This window comes from Triticum dicoccoides, chromosome 6B (assembly GCF_002162155.2).
Source record: "Triticum dicoccoides isolate Atlit2015 ecotype Zavitan chromosome 6B, WEW_v2.0, whole genome shotgun sequence".
Taxonomy (NCBI): domain Eukaryota; kingdom Viridiplantae; phylum Streptophyta; class Magnoliopsida; order Poales; family Poaceae; genus Triticum; species Triticum dicoccoides.
In genome coordinates, this window is record NC_041391.1 from 2952754 (window position 1) to 2978647 (window position 25894).

The following is a 25894-nucleotide window of genomic DNA, read 5'->3' on the forward strand; positions in this document are numbered from 1 at the left end:
TTTTAAACTTAGGCGAGTACTGGGCTGCAGCTAAGCCCCCGAGTGAGAGGCTTGCTCACCACTCGATAGGATTTTTTTAAACTTAGGCGTGTACTGGACTGCAGCTAAGCCCCCGAGAGAGAGGCTTGCTCACCATTCGGTGGGATTTTTCAAACTTACGCGAAACGGATTCGCAGCTAAGCCTCCGAGTGAGAGGCTTGCTCACCACTCGGTAGGATGTTTCAAACATAGGCAAAACGGATTCGCAGCTAAGCCTCCAAGTGAGAGGCTTGATCACCACTTGCTAGTATTTTTCAAACTTAGGCGAAACTGATTCGCAGCAAAGCCTCCGAGTGAGAGGCTTGCTCACCACTCGGTAGGATTTTCCCAACTTAGGCGAAAAGGATTCGCAACTAAGGCACCCACTGGGGGATTTAGAACATGTAAAAAAGGAAGACCAATCATTCAGGAGACTGCAAAATCATGTATTTGATAATCAAACTAAAAGGTATTTCTTATTACATCTCAACAGTCTGAATGCTTAAGAGTAAAAGGGGTGGAGCAGCTCCGCATTCCAAGCATGTGGCTCGTCTTTATTGTGCTCAACGTTGAAAAGACGGTATGCTCCGTTGTGGAGCACTTTGGTGACGACGAAGGGGCCTTCCCAAGCAGGAGCGAGCTTGTGTGGTTTCTACTGGTTCACTCGAAGAACCAAGTCTCCCTCCTGAAATGCCCGACCCCTCACATTTCTGGCGTGGAATCGACGCAAGTCTTGCTGATAAATGGTTGACCAGATCAAGGCCATCTCTCTTTCAATTCTAGGAGATCAACTGCATCTTGTCGAGCTTGTTCTGCTTCATCTTCTGAGAAAAGTTTCACTCGTGGTGCATTGTGAAGCAAATCACTCGGGAGGACAGCTTCAGCTCCATAGACTAGGAGGGACGGAGTTCGGCCGGTCGACCGATTAGGAGTTGTCCTCAATCCCCAAAGTACTGACGGAAGTTCATCGACCCAGGCGCCTGCTGCATGCTTGAGGTCACGCATCAATCGGGGTTTCCGTCCTTTGAGAATCAATCAATTTGCTCTCTCGGCCTGTCCATTCGACTGGGGATGGGCGACTGAAGCCTAGTCGACCCTAGTGCCTTGGGAATAACAGAATGCTCTGAATTCGTCAGAATCGAAGTTCGACCGATTATCAGTGATGATACTGTGCGGAACTCCATATAGGAATGTTAATTCCCCGGTGAAACTCACAGATGTACTCGCTTCAAGGTTTTTGATGGGCTTGGCTTCAATCCATTTGGTGAACTTGTCGACTGCTACGAGCACATGAGTAAAGCCACTCCTCCCATTCCTCGGAGGTCCAACCATGTCTAATCCCCAGATGGCAAAAGGCCAGACAAGTGGAATAGTCTTCAGAGCTGACACGGGTTTATGGGACATGTTGGAGTAAAACTGGCAGCCTTCACATTTGTCTACTATTTCTTTCACCATCTCATTGGCATGTGGCCAGTAAAATCCGGCTTGGTATGCTTTGGCCACGATGGTCCGAGAGGACGCATGGTGACCACAGGTCCCGGAGTGAATATCATTGAGGATCATTCGGCCTTCTTCTGGCATGATGCATTTCTGGCAAACCCCAGTTACACTTTCTCTGAACAAGTGTCCTTTTATCACAGTAAAGGCTTTGGATCGTCGGACGATCTGTCGAGCCTCCTCTTCATCCTCTGGAAGTTCTTTCCTAAGAATGTATGCAATGTATGGCACTGTCCAGTCGGGAGTGACGACCAAAACCTCCATGATCAGGTCGACCACGGCTCGGACTTCGACTTCAGTCGGATCTGTGGCACTCTTAGGCTGTACGGGCTCTTCAGTGAAAGGATCTTCTTGAACTAAAGGTGAGTGAATATGCTCCAAAAACACATTGCTGGGGATGGCTTCTCTCTTGGATCCTATCTTTGCCAATTCATCTGCAGCTTGATTTTTCAGTCGGGGTATATGGTGTAGCTCTAACCCTTCAAACTTCTTTTCCAACTTTCTTACTGCGTTGCAAGAACCAGTCATAGCCGGGATCCTGACATCCCACTCTTTCATCACTTGATTAACCACCAAATCCGAGTCACCGTAGACCATGAGGTGACGGACGCCGAGTGAAATGGCCATACATAACCCGTATAAAAGTGCTTCATATTCAGCTTCATTGTTGGAGGAATCAAAATGAATCTGGAGAACATAGCTGAGCTTGTCTCCACGGGGGGATACCAATACTACCCCAGCACGGGAACCATTCAGCATCTTGGAACCATCGAAGAACATGGTCCAATGCTCCGAGTGAACTTGAGTCGGCAGTTGCTGCTCAATCCACTCGGCAAGGAAATCTGCAATTTCTTGGGACTTGATAGCTTTCTTTGCCTCAAATTTGATATCCAATGGCAGGAGTTCAATCGCCCATTTTGCCACTCGACCAGTCGCATCTCTGTTGTTCAGAATTTCAGACAACAGTGCATCGTTGACGACTGTAATGGAGTGATCCGAGAAATAGTGTGTAACCTTCTTTATGGTCATAGATTCCATAAACAAGCTTCTGATAATGCGGATATCTCTGCTTAGATGGAGTCAAAACTTCAGAGAGATAATACACTGGGCGCTGAACTTTATAAGCTTTTCCTTCTTCCTCCCGCTCGACCGTTAGTACTGTACTGACAACTTGTCCAGTGGCTGCAATGTAAGGCAGTAAAGGCTCTTTGATGATTGGTGCAGCAAGCACCGGCTGGGTGGAAAGCAGGGCTTTGAGCTCTGCAAACGCTGCGTCAGCTTCATCAGTCCACTCGAACATATCAGATTTCTTCATCAATCGGTAAAGAGGTATGGACTTTTCACCGAGATGAGAAATGAATCGACTCAAGGCGGCCAAACAACTAGTAAGCTTCTCAATGTCATGCACACGCAGATGGCGTTTCATTCCGAGGATGGTACCGACTTTCTCTGTGTTTGCGTCGATCCCTCGTTCGGAAACGAGGAAACCGAGTAACTTTCCACCTGGGACTCCGAATGTGCACTTTGAAGGAATGAGCTTGATATCATACCTTCTTAGGCTGGCAAAGGTTTCTGCGAGGTCAATCAGCAGGTCGGAACCTTTACGCGACTTGAACACAATGTCATCCATGTATGCTTCCACATTCCGACTGATTAGAGTGAGCAGGAACTTCTGAATCATCCTCATGAATGTGGCGCCGGCATTTTTGAGACCAAATGGCATGGTGATATAGCAAAAGCACCCGAATGGGGTGATGAAAGCTGTTTTTATTTCATCGGGACCATACAGTTGGATCTAATGATACCCGGAATATGCATCTAGAAAAGACAAGCGCTCACACCCCGCAGTCGAGTTGACAATCTGATCGATGCGGGGGAGAGGGAAATGATCTTTCGGGCAGGCCCGATTGATATGCTTGAAATCGATGCACATACAAAGTGAATCGTCCTTCTTAGGGATCATGACCACATTGGCAAGCCACTCAGAGTGGTAGACCTCTCGGATGAACTCTGCTGGTAGGAGCCGAGCTACTTCTTCGCCAATTACTTTTCTCTTATGCACGGCGGACCATCGAAGATGCTCTTTGACGGGTTTTGCCTTTGGATCGACACGCAAGCGATGCTCAACCAGTCCCCTGGGTACACCCGGCATGTTGATACGTCTCCAACGTATCTATAATTTATGAAGCATTCATGCTATTTTATAATCTGTTTTGAATGATTACGGGCTTTATTATACACTTTTATATTACTTTTGGGACTAACCTATTAACCGGAGGCCCAGCCCATATTGCTGCTTTATTGCCTGTTTTAGTATTTTGAAGAAAAGGAATATCAAACGAAGTCCAAACGGAATGAAACCTTCGGCAGCGTGATTTTTTGGAAGAATATGATCCTGGAGACTTGGAGTTCACGTCAGAAGATCCTTGAGGCAGCCACGAGATAGAAGGGCGCCCCCCCCTTTAGGGCGCGCCCCCTGTCTCGTGGGCCTCTCGAGGACTCCCCGACCGACTTCTTTCGCCTATATAAGCCTACGTACCCTAAAACCATCGAAGATCAAGATAGATCGGGAGTTCCGCTGCCGCAAGCCTCTCTACCAACCAAAAACCTCTCGAGAGCCCGTTCTGGCACCTTGCCGGAGGGGGAACCCATCACCGGTGGCCATCTTCATCATCCCGACGCTCTCCATGACGAGGAGGGAGTAGTTCACCCTCGGGGCTGAGGGTATGTACCAGTAGCTATGTGTTTGATCTCTCTCGCTCTCGTGTTCTCTCTATGGCATGATCTTGATGTATCACGAGCTTTGCTATTATTGTTGGATCTTATGATGTTTCTCCCCCCTCTACTCTCTTGTGATGAATTGAGTTTCCCTCTTGAAGTTATCTTATCGGATTGAGTCTTTACTTTGCGAACACTTGATGTATGTCTTGTCGTGTTTATCTGTGGTGACAATGGGATATCACGTGCCACTTGATGTATGTTTTGGTGACCAACTTGCGGGTTCCGCCCATGAACCTATGCATAGGGGTTGGCACACGTTTTCTTGACTCTCCGGTAGAAACTTTGGGGCACTCTTTGAAGTAATTTGTGTTGGTTGGATGAATCTGAGATTGTGTGATGCATATCGTATAATCATGCCCACGGATACTTGAGGTGAGAATAGAGTATCTAGGTGACATTAGGGTTTTGGTTGATTTGTGTATTAAGGTGTTATTCTAGTACGAACTCTTGAATAGATTGATCCTAAAGAATAACTTTGAGGTGGTTTCGTACCCTACCATAATCTCTTCGTTTGTTCTCCGCTATTAGTGGCTTTGGAGTGACTCTTTGTTGCATGTTGAGGGATTGTTATATGATCTATCTATGTTATTATTGTTGAGAGAACTTGCACTAGTGAAAGTATGAACCCTATGCCTTGTTTCCTATCATTGCAATACCGTTTACGCTCACTTTTATCTTTAGTTACCTTGCTGTTTTTATATTTTCATATTACAAATACCTTTATCTACCATCCATATTGCACCTCTATCACCATCTCTTCGCCGAACTAGTGCACCTATACAATCTACCATTATATTGGGTGTGTTGGGGACACAAGAGACTCTTTGTTATTTGGTTGCAGGGTTATTTGAGAGAGACCATCTTCATCCTACGCCTCCCACGGATTGATAAACCTTAAGTCATCCACTTGAGGGAAATTTGCTACTGTCCTACAAACCTGTGCACTTGCAGGCCAACAACATCTACAAGAAGAAGGTTGTGTAGTAGACATCACATGTCAGAAGGTTTCCATGCAAAGATGTCCCAATTCTCATGGAGGAACTGGATGAGCGCTTCTTCCTATTTGCTGTCGAGTGTTGTTGAGATATGAGTCGGTGCATCATTGGGATCGGTCGAGTGAATATGAATCGGTTTCGTTTCTCCAGACGACTGAACTGCAGAATTTGTGGCAGACTTCTTGGCTCGTAACAAATCACTCAGATCTGCATTTTTCTGATACTCTTATAATTCAATTGCTGCCATTTGTGCATCGGCGATTTTGGAACCTTTCTGGAAGCATTCCACTGCCTTGCCAGTGACTGTGATCACACCCCTAGGGCCAGGCATCTTCTGCTTGAGGTACACGTAACATGGCTGAGCCATAAAACGCGCATAGGCAGGCCTACCCAGAATAGCATGATAAGCACTCTGGAAATCCACTACTTCAAATGTCAACTTTTCCTTACGGTAATTCTTGGAATCACTGAAAACCACTTCAAGGGTGATCTGGCTGAGTGATTCGTCTTTCTTTCTAGGGATAATGCCATGAAAACACATATTGCTTTCGCTAAGCTTGGACATCGGAATGCCCAACCCTTTCAAGGTTTCAGCATAAAGGATATTCAGGCCGCTACCGCCATCCATTAGCACTTTGGTCAGTCGAGTGCCTTCAACCACTGGGTCGACCACCAACGCTTGCCTCCCAGGAGTGGCTATACGCGCCGGGTGATCAGACTGGTCGAATGTGATGGCTGTTTGTGACCATTTCAGGTATGTGGTCGCCGTCGCCGGAGCAACCATATTTACTTCTCTATTGATGACTTTCAATCAACTTTTGCTCTCAACATCAGCAAAAATCACCAGGGTGGAATTGACCTTAGGATAACCATCATCCTCCTCTTCGTCCTCGTCCTTGTCCGACTCTTTTTCCTTTTCACTGGGCTGTTTCTCTCGGAATTGCTGGATCAGGAGTTGACATTGCCGAGTGGTGTGTTTAGGATAAATCAGATTACCCTCTTCATCCTTCTTCGTATGAATGTGACATGGTAAATCCAACACATCATTTCCCGCTTGATCTTTTATCTTCTTAGGGGTCCAGGGTCCCTTAGGTTTTTCCTTAAACTTTCCTTGCACTACTGCCGCAATTTCACCAGGCGTTGCAGGTTCAGCCTTACGTTTTTGTTTCCGACTGGAATTGCCTCCACCGTCGTCCTGGCCGGCTGGTTTACCCTTGCCACTTCGGAGTCGATCCTCTTCTTCTCCGTTAGTGTACTGGGTGGCTCTTTCCATCATCCGAGTCAGGGTCATATCCCCAGTCCGACCGAACTTCAGGACCAGCTCTCGATATTTAATGCCTTCCTTGAAGGCACACACTGCTTGGTGCTCAGATACGTTTTCCACTGTGTGATGCAAAGTGGTCCACCTCTTAATGTAATCCCTTAGAGTCTCACTCGGTTTCTGTATGCAATGTTGCAATTCTGTTAACCCTATTGGCCGCTTGCAGGGACCCTCAAAAGTTTTGGCAAATACTCGGGCAAGTTCCTCCCAACTGAATATACTGCAGCCCTGATGGCCACTCGATAATCCTCAAGCCAAGTTTCAGGCTTGGACTCTCCAGTGAACTTGCTGACTCCAGTCGCCAACCTGAAGTTGGGAGGAATCACTGCAGCCCTGATGGCTCTGCTGAAACATTCTGGACCCGAAACATGAACTCTGCTGCCAGTGGGACGATCTCTACCAAGATCCTCTCTGTGCGCTCTGTTCCGATTGACTAGACCTTTAACGAGAATAGATCTTGCATCAAAGCCTGGCTCTCTTGGGTCGACCGGAGCTATGCGCTCGCCACTGTGAAGGCGTCTATCATCATGCTGCCGAGGCACATATGATCCACTCCTCAGAGGAGGTGTGGCACTCAACGACGATTGTCGCGGTCGAGTCGGTGATCATACTGCCCATGGCCCTCACGCCGCAGGGGTGATCTTGGGTTGTGGGCTGACTGAACTGTATCTGCTACCACGGATCTGCTATGAATCCTATTCCGCAACTGAGACACTGTCGTATTCTTATCTCCTGCTGCCCGGAGTAAGGCCCGGATCTGCATCAAACCTCTGCCAGCCTCCAGGGAAGGTTGGATTGACTCTGCTATTCGGGCCGCAGCTGTAGATTTTGAATTGGAGTGTGGTATACCTTAGGTGGAGGCGGAAAAAGCTGTCGTCGACTGGACTCAGGGATCCGCCCCCGAGCACGCTCATCGAGTGCGTGCTGGAGGTTCTCTAGTCGAGTGTGCTCAGCCAAATTTGCCAGGTGCACCTTGATGTCTACTACACAACCTTCTTCTTGTAGACGTTGTTGGGCCTCCAAGTGCAGAGGTTTGTAGGACAGTAGCAAATTTCCCTCAAGTGGGTGACCTAAAGTTTATCAATCCATAGGAGGCGTAGGATGAAGATGGTCTCTCTCAAACAACCCTGCAACCAAATAACAAAGAGTCTCTTGTGTCCCCAACACACCCAATACAATGGTAAATTTTATAGGTGCACTAGTTCGGCGAAGAGATGGTGATACAAGTGCAATATGGATGGTAGATATAGGTTTTTGTAATCTGAAAATATAAAAACAGCAAGGTAACTAATGATAAAAGTGAGCACAAACTGTATTGCAATGCTAGGAAACAAGACATAGGGTTCATACTTTCACTAGTGGAAGTTCTCTCAACAATAATAACATAGATAGATCATATAACAATCCCTCAACATGCAACAAAGAGTCACTCCAAAGCCACTAATAGCGAAGAACAAACGAAGAGATTATGGTAGGGTACGGAACCACCTCAAAGCTATGCTTTCTGCTCGATCTATTCAAGAGTCCGTAGTAAAATAACATGAAGCTATTCTTTCCTTGAATCTATCATAGAGTTCATACTAGAATAACACCTTAAGACACAAATCAACCAAAACCCTAATGTCACCTAGATACTCCATTGTCACCTCAAGTATCTGTGGGCATGATTATACGATATGCATCACACAATCTCAGATTCATTTATTCAACCAACACAAAGTACTTCAAAGAGTGCCCCAAAGTTTCTATCGGAGAGTCAAGACGGAAACGTGTGCCAACCCTTATGCATAGGTTCATGGGCCGAACCCGTAAGTTGATCACCAAAACATACATCAAGTGGATCACGTCATATCCCATTGTCACCACAGATAAGCACGGCAAGACATACATCAAGTGTTCTCAAATCCTTAAAGACTCAAACCGATAAGAGAACTTCAAAGGGAAAACTCAATCCACTACAAGAGAGTAGAGGGGGAGAAACATCATAAGATCCATGTGGCGGCGGAACTCCCGATCTATTGTGTCCTTCGATGTTTTTAGGGTATATGGGAATATATATGAGAAATAAGTTGGTCGGGGCAGCCTCGAGGAGCCCACGAGGGTGGAGGGCGCGCCCAGGGGGTGGGCGCGCCCCCCCATCTCGTGACCTCCTCGACACTTCCCTGGCTTGCACTCCAAGTTCTCGAGATTGCTTCTGTTCCAAAAATAACTTTTCCGAAGGTTTCATTCCGTTTGGACTCCATTTGATATTCCTTTTCTTCGAAACACTGAAATAGGCAAGAAAATAGCAATATGGGCCGGGCCTCCGGTTAATAGGTTAGTCCCAAAAGTAATATAAAAGTGTATAATAAAGCCCATAAACATTCAAAACAGATAATAAAATAGCATGAATGCTTCATAAATTATAGATACGTTGGAGACGTATCAGCATCCCCAAGCTTAATTCCTGCTCTTCCTCGAGTAGGTAAATGATAAAAGAAAGAATTGATGAAGTGTGAATGCTAGAAGGTGCACAAGTTTGCTCAATGATAATTTCAATCACCTTTTCTAGCATGATTATATGTCATAACAGTAGTTAATCTCATAAAACTTCTCAAGATCAAGTAACAAGCTATTCACATGTTAAAGCATAGACCATAAACTTTCTTGAAAACTAGCAAACTTCATTCTTAGTCATCAAACAATTACAATTCATCTTATTTTCAGGAAGAGTCTATGTCAGAGCTTTGATTTAGCAAACTCCACATACTCAACTATCATATAGCCTTTCATGATTGCTAACACTCACGTAATACTAATGGTTATGGAGTTTTAATCGGACACTGAAAAAGATAGAGGCTTATAGTGTTGCCTCCCAACGTATTCACCTTTGGGTGATGTCAACAATAATAGTTCATGCTAACTTACATCCAATTGGATATATATATATCAGGATCTTTCCAACACGAGGTGCTTGCCAAAGGATAAAATAAAAAGGGAAAGGTTAAGATCACCTTGACTCTTGCATAAAGTAAAAGATAGGCCCTTCGCAGAGGGAAGCAGAGGTTGTCATGCGCTTTTATGGTTGGATGCACAAAATCTTAATGCAAAAGAACGTCACTTTATATTGCCACTTGTATATGGACCTTTATTATGCAGTCTGTTGCTTTTATTGCTTCATAACAAGATCGTATAAAGCTTATTTTCTTCACACTAATAGATCATACATATTTAGAGAGCAATTTTTATTGCATGCACCAATGACAACTTACTTGAAGGATCTTACTCAATCCATAGGTAGGTATGGTGGACTGTCATGGCAAAACTAGTTTAAGGATATTTGGAAGCACAAGTAGTAGCTCTACTTTGTGCAAGGAATTTTGGCTAGTATGAGGGGGAAAGGCAAGCTCAACATGTTTGAATGATCCATGACAATATACTTTAACTGAGATGTGAGAAAACATAACCCATTACGTTGTCTTCCTTTCCAACGTCAACTCTTTAGAATGTCATACTTAATGAGTGCTCAGAATTATAAAATATGTCTAGGATAGTATATTTATATGTGAAATCTCTCTTCCTTCAATATACTTTCATGAATTGTTCAAATGACCAATACAATGCTTGCTAACCTTCAATACATTTACTACCTCTGCTTCTTAGATGTGAAGTCATTACTCCCAACGGGGTAAGCAAATGAAATATATATAATTTCAGATTTATGACATTCAACTCATTCAACCATTTACTCATAGGATATAAGTGAAGCACACGAGTAAATGACAAACTACTGCAAAAAGATATAAGTGAAGATCAATGAGTAGGTAAATAATTATGTAACTATGTGAAGACTCTCTCTCATTTAAGAATTTCAGATCTTGGTATTGTATTCAAGCAGCAAGCAAATACTAACAAAAGAAAATGACGCTCCAAGCAAAACACATATCATGTGCTGAATAAAAATATAGCTCCAAGTAAATTTACCGATGAACGAAGACGAAAGAGGGTATGCCATCCGGGGCATCCCCAAGCTTAGGCTCTTGGTTGTCCTTGAATATTACCTTTGGGTGCCTTGGGCATCCCCAATATTAGGCTCTTGCCACTCCTTATTCCATAGTCCATCAAATCTTTACCCAAAACTTGAAAACTTCACAACACAAAACTCAACAGAAAACTCGTAAGATCTGTTAGTATAAGAAAATAAAACCACCACTTAGGTACTGTAATGAACTCATTCTAAATTCATATGGGTGTAATATCTAGTGTATTCCAACTTCCCTACGGTTTATACCCTCCGATACTACTCATAGATTCATCAAAATAAGCAAACAACACATGGAAAACAGAATCTGTCAAGAACAGAACAGTCTGTAGTAATCTGGATCAAACGTATACTTCTGGAAGTCCAAAAATCCTACCAACTTAGGACGTCCTAAGAAATTTGTGTACCAATCCCGAGCAAAAATAATCAGATCAAAATCACGTTTTTGTGAATTATAAAAACTAATTTACTGGGTGCAAAAGTTTCTGATTCTCAGCAGGATCAACACAGTTATCACCGTAAGCTATCCTAAAGGTCTTACTTGGCACTTTATTGAAACAAAAGCTATAAAACATGATTACTACAGTAGCATAATCATGTGAACACACAAAAACAGTAAGGGTAAATATTGGGTTGTCTCCCAACAAGCGCTTTTCTTTAATGTCTTTTTAGCTAGGCAAGATGATGACAATGATGCTCACATAAAAGATAAGAATCGAAACATAACGGTAGCATCATGAATCATATGACTAGCACATTTAATTCTAACCCACTTCCTATGCATAGGGATTTTGTGAGAAAACAACTTATGGGAACAATAATCAACTAGCATAGGAAGGCAAAACAAGCATAGCTTCAAGATTTTAAGCACATAGAGAGGAAATTTGATATTATTGCAATTCCTACAAGCATATGTTCCTCCTTCATTATAATTTTCAGTAGCATCATGAATGAATTCAACAATATAACCAGCACCTAAAGCATTCTTTTCATGATCTACTTGCACAGAAATTTTACTACTCTCCACATAAGCAAAATTCTTCTCATTCGGAATAGTGGGAGTATCATAAGAGACTTGAATACTATAAATTGTTTCCACATTAAAAGAGTAATGTTCAGAAAAAGGGTAATCATAATCATGACAAGTTTTATAAATATAATCATCACTACTTTTTATATCATAAGTTTCATCACCATATTCATCATAAGTAGCAACTTTGTTCTCATCATAATCGATTGAAACCTCTTCCAAGATAGTGGAATCATCATTAAATAAAGTTGACACTCTTCCAAATCCACTTTCATATTCATCACAATAAAATTCAACATCCTCCAAAATAGTGGGATCACTACTTCCTAAAGTTGACACTCTTCCAAACCCACTTTCATCAATATAATCATCATTGGTAGGAGGCATGCTATCATCATAACAACTTTACATATCAAAACTTGGGATGCTAAAAATATTATCTCCATTAAACGTAGCATCCCCAAGCTTGTGACAAACATTAATTTCAGCAAATATATTCTCAAATATTTCATCCTCATCAAACATAGCTTCCCCAAGCTTGGGCCTTTTCATATCATAAGCATAATCACTCTCATCGTTAATAGTAAGGATAGCACCAATAGTATAGCAATTAGCATCATTACAATGAGTAGTAGGAGCATATCCATTTGGGAGGGATACCTTTTTACCTTTGTTGCTCCTTCTTTTCTTTTTCTTCTTCACATTATGTGTTGGTTCAACCTTCTTCTTTGAGCTCCTTATTGATGAGATTGGTTGATTAGAAAGCTCCTCCTCGTTACCTCATTCATCATAAGAAATAATAGGAGGAGATTGGGAGGTCTCTTCCCTTTCATTAGTATTCTCATCATCTTCTATTTGATTTCTTTTCTTTAGGTAATTGGCAATATAAGGATTTTCAATGCAATTCACCGCACAAAACATATAAATATCTTCTAGATCAAAATCAAGAAATCTATCAAGATTAAATTTTGGAATAACCTCAGTTATACGTTTCATTTCTTCATACCCCAAAAGAAGACTAAGCTCTTTATGATTCTCAAGGGTAATCAAGTTATCACAATTTTTGGACACGATTCGATCATGAAACAGTTTGCATTGGAGATTTAAATGACCACATTCATTGCAAAGTTCACAAGGATCGCGAAAAATATTGAATTTTTTAGCACAAACATCAAGACTTTCTTGCAACAATTTAGTTTCTAAATGCTTATGCCTCTTGCAATATCTATCTTCCCTATTTGGTGCGTACTTGCAAACCCGATTCACTCCACAAAGATTGACATGCTTATAGGAGACATTTTCATCATAACTAGTGCAATCATCATTAGTACTATGGATATTCAAATAGTTCACACTAACAACATTGCAATCATGCTCATCATACAAAGATCTAGTACCAGACATTTTAATGCATTCTTCATCTAGCAATTGAGCACAATTTTCCTTTCCATCAGTCTCACGAAAGATATTAAAAAGATGAAGCGTATGAGACAAACTCAAGTCCATTTTTTGGTAGTTTTCTTTTATAGACTAAACTAGTGATAAAACAAGAAACAAAAATATTCGATTGCAAGATCTAAAGATATACCTTCAAGCACTCACCTCCCCGGCAATGGCGCCAGAAAAGAGCTTGATGTCTACTACACAACCTTCTTCTTGTAGACGTTGTTGGGCCTCCAAGTGCAGAGGTTTGTAGGACAGTAGAAAATTTCCCTCAAGTGGATGACCTAAGGTTTATCAATCCGTAGGAGGCATAGGATGAAGATGGTCTCTCTCAAACAACCCTGCAACCAAATAACAAAGAGTCTCTTGTGTCCCCAACACACCCAATACAATGGTAAATTGTATAGGTGCACTAGTTCGGCGAAGAGATGATAATACAAGTGCAATATGGATGGTAGATATAGGTTTTTGTAATCTGAAAATATAAAAATAGCAAGATAACTAATGATAAACGTGAGCACAAACGGTATTGCAATGCTAGGAAACAAGGCATAGGGTTCATCCTTTCACTAGTGCAAGTTCTCTCAACAATAATAACATAGATAGATCATATAACAATCCCTCAACATGCAACAAAGAGTCACTCCAAAGTGACTAATAGCGAAGAACAAACGAAGAGATTATGGTAGGGTACGAAACCACCTCAAAGCTATCTTTTCTGCTCGATCTATTCAAGAGTCCGTAGTAAAATAACACGAAGCTATTCTTTCCGTTCAATCTATCATAGAGTTCATACTAGAATAACACGTTAAGACACAAATCAACCAAAACCCTAATGTCACCTAGATACTCCATTGTCACCTCAAGTATCCGTGGGCATGATTATACGATATGCATCACACAATCTCAGATTCATCTATTCAACCAACACAAAGTACTTCAAAGAGTGCCCCAAAGTTTCTACCGGAGAGTCAAGACGAAAACATGTGCCAACCCTTATGCATAGGTTCATGGGCGGAACCCGCAAGTTGATCACCAAAACATACATCAAGTGGATCACGCGATATCCCATTTTCACCATAGATAAGCACGGCAAGACATACATCAAGTGTTCTCAAATCCTTAAAGACTCAATCCGATAAGATAACTTCAAAGGGAAAACTCAATCCATTACAAGAGAGTAGAGGGGGAGAAACATCATAAGATCCAACTATAATAGCAAAGCTCGCGATACATCAAGATCGTGCCATAGAGAGAACACGAGAGAGAGAGAGAGAGAGAGAGAGAGAGAGAGAGAGAGAGAGATAAAACACATAGCTACTGGTACATACCCTTAGCCCCGAGAATGAACTATTCCCTCCTCGTCATGGAGAGCGTCAGGATGATGAAGATGGCCACCGGTGAAGGATCCCCCCTGCGGCAGGGTGCCGAAACGGGCTCCCGAGAGGTTTTTTGTGGCTACAGAGGCTTGCAGCGGCGGAACTCCCGATCTATTTTCTCCTTCGATGTTTTTAGGGTATATGGGAATATATAGATGAAAGAAGTCGGTCGGGGGAGCCTCGAGGGGCCCACGAGGGTGGAGGGCACGCCCAGGGGGGTGGGCGCGCCCCCCTATGTTGTGGCCTCCTCGACGCTTCCCTGGCTTGCACTCCAAGTTCCCGGGATTGCTTCTATTCCAAAAATAACTTTTCCGAAGGTTTCATTCCGTTTGGACTCCGTTTGATATTCCTTTTCTTCAAAACACTGAAATAGGCAAGAAAACAACAATATGGGCTGGGCCTCCGATTAATAGGTTAGTCCCAAAAGTAATATAAAAGTGTATAATAAAGCCCATAAACATTGAAAACAGATAATAAAATAGCATGAATGCTTCATAAATTATAGCTACGTTGGAGACGTATCACACCTCTTCCAAGGCCCGAGCCTCGGGGGTTTCTCCAACGATGGGCGTGTGGAGTGCATCCATGTTGCGGCGACGAAGTTCTTCCCTCTGCTGCGAAGAAAGGGGTTCGGGATGGTACTCCTCGTGGACGCGCGACGGATGCCGCCACCATCCCCTCCATCTTCACGGCGGAAACCAGGCGGACTACATGGTCCGTCGACTATCAAGACTTCAGCCGCAGGGTCGCTGCTATCGCACTCGGATGAGGTATCGACGGAGCCAGTCGAACAGGCCTTGGAGAGTTTCGTCGGGCTCGATTGCCACGACTTGATGGGTGGCCGAATGACGAGCCACCATGTGTTTCACCCACCGCTGAAGCCGCCACCGACCGGATTGCTTACGGCAGCGTATAGCGGGGAGAGAAGACACCATGGGAGCCGACCGATACTGGGTCGACGGCTGCCGGAGAAGGACGCCGCGTCGCACACGCGAAAGTGCGTCGCCCCTTGGACGGGGAGCGCCTCGACGTCAACGGGAGCTTCCTGAAGCCAGGAGGAGTCGTCGGCGATGAAACGAGCATGCCGAGACGGATCTTGCGGCCCTCAGCCAATCCACCGCCAAAAACCATGATGATGGGAATCAGAAAAATTGCAACTTCACCAACAAGTCGCTAAGACACCTGCCCCAAGGTGGGCGCCAACTGTCATGGTCCTAAGACTGACAGTAGAAAGAGGGGTAGGTATGAAGAGGCAAGATCTCAGCTATGGTGAAGGTGTACACACAGGATTTGCGAGTTCAGACCCTTCACGGTGGAAGTAAAAACCCTACGTCTCGGTGCTCGGAGGCGGTCGACTGGATTATATGTGTGCGGTGATATAGGGGGTGCGAACCCTTGTGCCAGAGGAGGGGGGTGGCTTATATAGAGTGCGCCAGGACCCCAGCCATCCCCCATTACAAGGGGTTCAATGTACATAAAGAAGGGGCGTTACTGATAACGCCAGCCTTAAGTGCTATTAATGACCTTAAAGACTATGGAGTGAACGCCTGACCGTTGCAGTGTTGAGTGACTCCTGGTCTTCAGTCGGTCGAGTGATTCCTTGTATGGTCGAGTGACAACAGGTAGGAGGGGTACCCGAATGATACGATTTGTCGAGTGGATTGCACTCGACACTTTTGACTGGGGGTTCTTTGTTGCCTCTTGGACTTCTTTGCTTCTAGGGTAGTGACCTTGGGTAGGGCGTATAGGCCAGGTCTATGACTCTACCCCGGGTTTGTATCCTCATCACCACCCGTTCTACCTACACCACCAGCGGTGCCTAGGCAAGCCTCCGTCACATGGCGAGGTCTTCCTCGCCGCCACCTTGCCGGTCCATGGAGGCGCCATGGGCTGGCCGGGACTCGGCGACACAACCCGTTCGATGCGCAGGCGGTGGCGCGACGCTTGATGAGTCACGATGACTCATCGTAACGATGGCGGCGGCACGACACTCGATGAGTCATGATGACTTGTCGTAACTATGGCGGCGGAGATACCATCCGGTTGGAGCCAGGACACGCTTAGGCATATCTTGCAGCCTCCCTCTTCGTCGGCACGAACACGTGTCACACGTGGCGAGTGGCACGAGGCGGCGACTTCCTCCGCAATTGGTGGCGGTGTATGCGGTCATCGACGGATGTGTGCACACTATGTGTCGCACTTCCATCCATCCATTCTTCTCCTTTCGACAGCTACTCCCGTGGGGCATACCCCTCACACTCCCGGCGAATCTACAAAGACATCGATGACGTCCAAGCCAAGCCGAACCATGCATGGTACTTCAACAACCACATCGACGCCGCTCAAGGCCGACGAGGCAAGATGGCGTAGGCGGGCGTGGCCAGAGCAAAGGCCACGTTTTCGACGGCGCGTGTACCACTCTGTACACGGACTCTACCGCCGCCACACATATACACCACCACCATGCATGAGGAACGCGAAGCGAAGAACGAAGACGACGACTACAGCTTAATCGGAGGTGTCCTGCAGTACTATCCACGGGAGTAATTAACCGGGGGCTTTCCGAGGCCCCCGGAAACCAGGAGACCCGATCGCTTGATCACTTTGGCCGCGCCAGCAGGCCCCACACATTTTCTTTTTCTCTTCTTGTATTTGTGTACTTTGTACACTGGCACGCCCGCAACACATTGTACCCCGGGTCAAGGGAGACGCTTATACGAAACCTCTATTCTTTTTGTATGAACGATGTCTTTCCTTTTTGGTGTCAAACAGTGTGGAATTGCTCTGAACCTTTTATACATTTGTGTGTGGAATCTGTTATTAATCTGTACAACATCAGCACTAATACTTTAATGGTATCGATTCAATATCTTAACTACTGGGCCACCAGTCAGCCATGAATCTTTGTCCGTATAACATCAACAGTGAAACATTTATATTATTGATTCAATATATCTACAACATCAGTACTGCCGACCATGTATATTTTTCCTGTTGAAACGACTTCTTCCATTAACTACAGTCTTGCATTTTTCTAGCAAAATAACCTGATCTCTTGCGTGTAAATGTTCTCTGCGATACTAATACATCCATGTGTATGGGTACTACTGGGGCCTGTAGCTCACTAGTTTGTGGTTCCCTGTAATTATTTACCTCTGCTATCATGCTGGTTTCGGCTTTGTAGTAAGGTCCTCGACATATACTTCTCGTTCAAAGAATTAGCACTTCAAAATTTTAGTTTGCCTACATCAGTACCTTGGAATATACTTCCTGTTGGAAGGATTAACATTTTGTATTCTGGACATTTGTTATTGCCACTGCTCTTTAGCTATATAACATCAAATCTGGACTTGAACTTTAAATGTTTAAATTATATGACAATTTAATTGTGCTACTTTTTATTCGCCGGTGTTAGTTACTATGAAGTAGCTGACTGGAGACAACGATGAATGCTTAGCCTCTAGTTATAAGGATTACCTGCTGCTGCTTTTGCTACCTCTTTTGTTCCCTGAATGAATGGTCCTGCTGCTTTCTCGCATGTGGTTTCTGTTTCTCTTTTCCTTGGACAGTGTTTTTCTCTCTTATAATCATATTCTGGTCAGGCTGCTTGTGCTGTCAAATTTGAACTATTTATTAGGGTTGATTTGTATGCCACTAATGCCTACTGCCTTCTCCACCCATCCAGCGGCATACAAGACGTCGTCCTCCTCGATGCAGCCGTTCCCAACAAGCTCTCTTTGCCGGAAGAGGTGCAGAAGCAAGTCCAGCACCCCCTTGGCCCCTGCATCCTGTCCTAGAACGCCTGGACAAGCTCACTGATGGCTGCGTCCTCCTTACCTACTAGCGTGGTGAGCCTCTCCCCACTTTACACCAAATCTAGATGATACTTGCAATCTGAATACAGATCATGTTTCGGTTCAGTTTAGAGGCGGATTCAGTTGCTGAGATAAATATGTGAGCTTGATTAGTTGCTGACGGTTTTGTGGATCTGATTCTCTTGCACTGTTACACATAATTTAATTAGGGAAAGCTAGTGCTGATCCACACAATATGATATAGCTATTTTTTTTTCTAACATGCACCATTCTTCATGTTGCTTTCGTATTGATCTTTTGGGAGTTAATTTGGAAGTTCTAGCTTGTTAGATATAAATTCAGCTGCGACTATGTATCTTGCTAGAATAGACTTGTTCTACAGATGCGTGTATGTAGTACTTGAGAGAAAACCTAAAAAACTATACTTTTATGATCAGCATCTTACAACTGTAACTGTATATTTTGTTTATATTGCTATATGCTATTATTGTTACTTGGATTTTTATTTCCTGTCAAGTAACTATTTGCTTGAATAGATGTTGACTTTAATTATGCTCCTGTTGTTTTCTTGTTAATACAAAAGCAACAAATTCCCTATTCTAAAATAGTGTTTAGGATTCAGATTGTGTTGAACATCAATAATTCTGTACATTAACTGAACTCCCTTCTGTTCAATATCCTGTCCCACACTACATATATGACACATCAATTATCACTTATTTTCATACCAATGGTAACCCCTTTTCATGGTTGAAATGAACATTTTCACCGTGGCAGTCTGCTTTCTCTATCATAGATTGGAACTGTGGATGCATTACGGTATGAGTGATTATTGTATGAGAAGCTATTATCCTTTTTGTTGTTGTTGGAAGGTAGGACTACCTGTGATATTATTATTCTCCTTTAGCATAATAATTTTATTAAGATAAAAAAGTTTTGTTCCCTTTTCGTTTTGATGTTTTCCTTCGTTACGAGAATAAAAGTATTGCTTAAGTTATTTATTTTCGGCAATGGGTACCCAAGTGCCTCCCCTTGACTTACTTTTTATACTTTTCTTAGTTTCACATACTTCATATTTCACGGCACATTAGATACTGCATCATAGGAAATTCAGAGGGTTTTCATAGCATGATTCGAGTTTAGTGTAGTGATAGCTTAGGACTTCTAGTCAAATAAGCACTGTGTAGTTTACTACCAACTATTGATGCTCATCATTCCTTTTTGTTGCCATCAGTTGTTTCTTTTCACACAAATGATTTTGTTTCACTACTTTGCATCATGGCAGAGAAAAAATATAGAACTTGATAACGTGTAGTAAGCTACTTCCAGTTTCTACTTCTATTTTAACCTACTGACTATAATATTTTATAGTGTGACATATTTTTCATTATGTGGCAGATATTGGTTTATGGGAGCATTTTCAACCACAAAGACATGACGAGCGCGGATCCACGGCTTGGAATGGGGGGTCCCCTGGTTGTCCAACGAGCATTGTGGGTTGCTTGATGGGTGTGGTGCTGGCTGTAAAGTAGCATAGTGTTCTCCGAGACATGCTTGTAGAATTAATCTTTTTTGGGTTCTATTTTTGCTCCTGTACAGGTGTATTTTTGGGTGTGTTTATGTATTTTTTTGTTTTGAAGGACCTGAACATATATCTTCTGTTAAATTATTATTGGCTTAAAATTTCCATGGACCAAGAGAAATGTGTGATGGGCTAATGTCCTGGACTGAGAAATTAGTGGGCCTTTATTGAAATTAATGGACCTAAATTCAAATTGGCTTGATTACTATATGGGCCACCACTCTTGGAGAGTTGAAATTTAGGGGGCCAAAATTTTAGATGGGCTGATTACAACATGGGCTGCCACGTCAGATCCATGTCAGATGATGACGTGGTAGATAAGCTAACACCGTTATGAGCATGCCAGTTAACCGCCATCGACGACGGTTAAAATCCGTCATGGTCCGTGACGGTTTTCGATGATCCGTCATGGAGCGTGATGTGGTTAAATTATGACGCGATATACATGACGGAACTCAAATCCGTCACGTATGCCCCTTGATGACGGACTTGTGCATGTCCATGACAGACTGAAACGGTCACGTATTAACAGATTTCTTGTAGTGAACTCAGGCTGGTCAATGAAACAGTGACGGACCTGGAAAGTGTTTGGAGTGGGGGCAAACTAATTGAGTGGGGGCCTATTCTACAGAAATTAAAAGAATTTAAGCATATTTTACAGAAAAGACAAGCAAATCTTACTAAACTTTCAAATTTTCAGTGGGTGCCTGGGCCCCCACTCACCATAACATGGGTTCGCCCCTGCAATGAAACTGAATGCAACGTGAGCCTGCACGTTGTTATTACGATATTCGCCGTGGGCAAGGAAAACCGAGATAAAGTCTTTGTCCCCATAGCCAAAGCCATTTGGGTGGTAGTCGACCTTCCAGCTAAGGCCTCCAACAATGAAAGGACGAGACTGGATGCAGTGCCTGTTGGGAGTTGTCTCTTTGGTGCGCGAGTAGCCTTCGACAACGAGCAAGTGGTACCCGCTGTCGGTGCCGGAGTCAAAGACAGATTCGGTGGAGGCGCATAGCCTGCCGTCGGCGACGAGAGATACGCTAGCGAAGGCCATGCCTGACAAACCTCCAATAATAGAGCTGCGAGAAACATATATATGTAGGATATGATGAGAATCGCGTCGTGATATATATGGGATGGAGTAATCGGTGATGTTTGGATGCACTTACCGATCCAAGAATGGAGGATCACCGGCCAGGGTGGGAGAGGATGAGACGAGTGGGCCGAGGAGACGGCGAGGACGAGGTTCAGGGAGAGGACGCCGAGATGGGAGACGGCGAGAGCGAAGCGCTGATTGCTGAGAGAGGCTTATCTATCTATTACCTATTATATACTTAAAACAATAGGCAAACAAGCGATTACGTTCTTCCACACAGATTAAATTATCTTAGCCATTAGATTTAGATATATACGGCTTAGATTTAAAGATGTAAACATTACATACAAAAATCATGTACATGGATTATTCTGCACCTATGCAGTCTATCACGTTCCCCTCAAAGTGCCAATATGTGCAATGTCCATACATTGACCACTAGCAGTGTGAATTTGCTGATTGCCGGTATAGCGATCTCGAACGGCAAGCTTCTCCAACTCTCTCGTGATATGATCTGTCGCACCGGTGTCGAGATACCAGTTGGTATCTATGCCATACGAGTGTGCTGCATTGGCGGAGCGATGTTGGCCACCGCCGCCGCCACAGCCTCCTACGGGATGACGAACGTTGTTGTTGTAGCCCTTGTCATAGCGTTTTCTGCAGCGCCATGCACCATTGCCTTCCTCCTTGCATATCTGGCAGCGCTCGCGGTCACCGTGATCACCACCCTGCTTGCGCGACGCACCACCAGAAGAACCACTGCTAAAGTTGGCGGGGTAGCGAGGGGCGACAGAATTGTTGTTGCTGTAGCCGCCACATCCGCCGCCGCTACCGCCGCCGCGGCTGTAGTTGCCACCTCGGCCTCCACGAGACTCGAGATTGGCGGAGTGGTTAGAGGAGAAGGCCGCCTGCTAGGCAGCGATGTGGGCCTCATCCGCAAGGAGCAGCGAGAAGAGCTCGGTGAGCCCGATCTACTGGTCCATGGCGGTGCGCGTGGAGATGGCGAAGACGAAACCGTTGTAGTCCGGTTCATGCACCTGACCTTGGAGGATCTGGTCGACTAGATCGTCTTCACCGAGGGGCTTCCCGGCAGCTGCTAGCTCGTCGACGATGCCCTTCATCTTGGCGAAGTAAGCGGCTACCGAGAGGTCCCCCTTGCGTGTGTTCCCGAGGGCAGAGCATAGTTGGATGATGCGTTCCCTGGACTGCAAAGAAAAGCTCTGGAGCAAGGCTTGCCAGATGCTAGCGGAGGTGGTGTGGTTGGAAACTTGCATGAGAACGTCACGTCAAATAGAGGCAATCAAGAACGTGGGCACCTGTTGGTCCTAAGTTACCCAGATGGCATACTCGGGGTTGGGCGTGGTGACCGTCTCCTTCTTCCCATCAGCGATTTCCTTCTCAGAGAGAAGAACAACGTTTGGCTCCTTGATCGATCCGTCGAGGTAGCCCATCATGCCCGCCGCCTTAACGTGCGGCAGGACCTGCGCCTTCCAGACCAGGAAGTTCTCCCTGGTTAACTTCTCGATGATGGTGTGGCCGAGAGCTGCGAGGGAAGGGGTGGCCATGGCGATGGGAGAGGAGGAAGACGGCATGACCTAGATGTATTGGATGAGAGAGGCTCTGTATACCATGTGCAACTGGAGGCTTAAGCATATGCCCTAGGCAGGGACGCATGCGTGTTACTTATAGCAGCCAGGGGAGGCGAAGATTACAGAAGGAGGTTAGGTTAGGTTTAGGCGTGGATTGATCTCCAAGCTAACTACTAGGATCAGATCACACCAGCCTAACCTAACTAACAAGATACAACACACACCACGCATCCTAACTAACACGGTTTATATACACACCGTGATACAATGTTTAACAGTGAGGATAGGCTTGACAAGTCAACGTAACTCAGTCACTCTTATGGAGATGAAACCCAAAAGATTTTCGTTGGGGCGTAATCCTCTCAGTGACACTCCATATCGGAATCGGGTGTTGTTGGGGATATAACCCCACAGTATGACATGCCCGTTTAGGGTCGGGTTATCCTGTGGCAGCCTGAAGAGCATGACTTGAGATGGGTTGTGGCGGCCTGGATTTAAGAGCCTCAAGGCCTACAGGGAGACTCAAAGAGTGGGCCGGCTCATGGCCCAGCACCTGAGGCGGCGACTCATCCAAGGACGCTGTAGTTCCCTTACATAAGAAGAGAAACAAGACATAGGATACTGATTAGGGCACGAGTGGTGTCAGACCGGTTTGAGCCCCGGACCCGGCAGATGGCTTGGTCGGGGCCTCCGACTTTAGATGTTAGGCTTAGGTGAGAGATCTGGGTATGTGGCCCAGCTTGCACCCCTTCATCATTTGGATGGGAGTAGCGGCAGATGTTGCCAAGATGGCGGATTCAGGCATATTGTTGTTCTACTTTGTAAGGTCCTCGAAAATAATCAATAAAATGGCCGCATGCATCCCCCAGATGCAGAGGCCGGGGGTCATCCTCCTTTTCAAAAAAAAACTATGATTCGGACTCTGTTGTAAGCCCAGGGCCTTGACCTGTATATAAAGGGGAGCCCCTGAGGCGGAAAGACAAGTTACAATCTCTCGAGTGCTAGGTTCTCCAAGTCACTACCTTGTAATCGAGATCATCATCATCGGGGCCATCTTAATAATGTTTCATGCCATTTTATAATCTGATTGCAGCACGAGCACCTCTTGAAGCTGTCATACCTTTTGCGTTCGGGCTCCGCTTTGGACCATCTTTATAGCAATTTTTATCTTCTCAAAAGGGGTCTTCCAATGGTGACTTACAACCATAATTTTGACTTCATCTTGATATAACTTCAAGCTACTCTTTATGACCGTGCCACTTTTGAGCGTCAATACCACGCTCGTGGGCCGGCTCAGCTTGCTTTCCCTTCAGCGAGTCCGAAGCCAGGACTCGCTGAAGGCGAGACATGTTCCCCATGGCACTGGTGAGGCATGTAGTTGCTGCCTGATCAGATCACTCACCCATTGTATTGATGAATGAGATGGAAGCCTCAAATAGGATAACTGCTATCAACAATCGTTCAAGTTATATTCAAATTATGCCTGCTCGCAAAACAAGCATGGTGGGCACTCCAAGATCTGTGTTCTCTTAGCGACAGTATCCTGAAGGTGTGTTACTACCCCAATGGCACGTCGTTGAATGCTGAACTCGGAAACTGTCCGTTGCAAGTTTGGAGGGGTATATGTGAAGGAAGAGATGTTCTTATACAGGGGCTGTTCAGGAGGATTCTCCACTCGCATCATGCAAGACAATTGGATACCACAGAGGGCATGACCAACAGGAGCAGCTAAAAATTGGTTACTGAATGCTCCCCTTGTTCGTCCTTTCATCTTCAGGTTCAGGATCCAACAGTAACCGTTTGAAATTCGGACATAATTTTAGCTAATTTCTGTTAACTACTTTGCTTGCAACTCCTTTTTTATCTTGCTCGCGGTTTGATTTCTCTGCAAGGTCTTGGCATCAAGCTCCAAGGATTCGAGCTCCACATCCATCGTATCTTCTGAATCCGTTATTTTTTATCATCGCACGAGGTGTAGCATTAGCATGGCTGATGTTACCTTGCTGCAGAGAAGAACAGGGTCATGCAGGGAGGGTGGGAAATTGTTGTTCCCAAACCTTTGCCTTCTGATGTTTACCACTGAAAATGCACGATGAAATATCAGGTGCTAGGATTTTACCACCCAAGAGATTTTATCGAATGCACCCAAAAAAATGCCGCCTCCACACCGCCTCCGGAATAATAGATTGACCAGGGACTTATGAGAGAACCCCAAATCCACGCCGCCTCCAAGGATTTACAGGCTCTAGACACCAATTGTCGCTACCTGAATTTAACACTAGAATTTCAGAGATTCAGAGCTATTGGCTTAATTTGCTAGGGTTTATATAGCCAAAGGCCACTGGAGGCTAGATCCCCTACAAGTTTAATTGCTGCGTAGATTAGTTTCAGTTTTAGGTATTTTGTGCAGACTGCTCAATTGTGCCGCTACATCTTTTTAGACAAATATAAACATGTTTATTTAAAAAAAATTGGAACCTGCATTCCATTTACCACTCTCATACTCATACCTGAAGCAAGGTTTTGGTTACCGAATGAGGCATTTTTACCGAGGGGGACTGGAAAACGCGGTTACCACGGTTACCGAGAAATACCGAAAAATACCGAGAATATTCCGAACGAATTTTATAGTTAAATTTTGAATTCAAATAAGTTAATGAACGAACATTTGAACCAAAGACCTCTCAAAACAGGAACTAGGTTCCGACCAACAAGCCAAAACCAACTCTCATGGTATTAATTAGATTCTATGTACTTTACTATAAATTGAGTGTTTAAATTCAAAAAATTTAAATAACTGGTATTTTTTGCTTGGTACGTGGATTTACCGAGGGGCACGGAAATACGCGGTAACCATGGTAAATCTCGAAATTTCGACCGGTAACCAAAACCTTGACCTGAAGCGAAAAAATAATAATATTTTTATCTTTAATTGAAAGCTACATATGGCCAAAGGTCAAAACTGAGCATGCATTTTTTTTCAAAAAGAAAGAAAGAAAATTTGGAACCTGCATTCCTTTACCACTCTCATACTCCTACCTAAAGTGAAAAGTGCACAGTTTTGACTTAGTTACAACAAACATTGTCAGTGACTTGAAGATGAAGAGTTTGTACTTAACCAAACTGCTGTTTTCGTTCATCACCAAACTCCAGTCCCTTCCCTTGAAATCAACCATGGAAACTGAACCAGCATTACTACATATATACTGGATTCTGCAGCTAAGCTTAAGGATAGAAAATTGATTGCCATCAAATCAAACAATTATCTGATCAGCAGCAAATCCAAATACTAGCTAGATGGAAATGGTCCAGAATAACACCTGCAAG

The 25894-nt window shown here is 44.3% G+C and overlaps 1 pseudogene; it reads right to left on the bottom strand.

The window, feature by feature from the left end:
• The window catches only part of LOC119323825, a 42446-nt pseudogene extending 21510 nt beyond the window's left edge, over positions 1–20936 (bottom strand).
• Positions 20937–25894: the final 4958 nt, after the last annotated feature.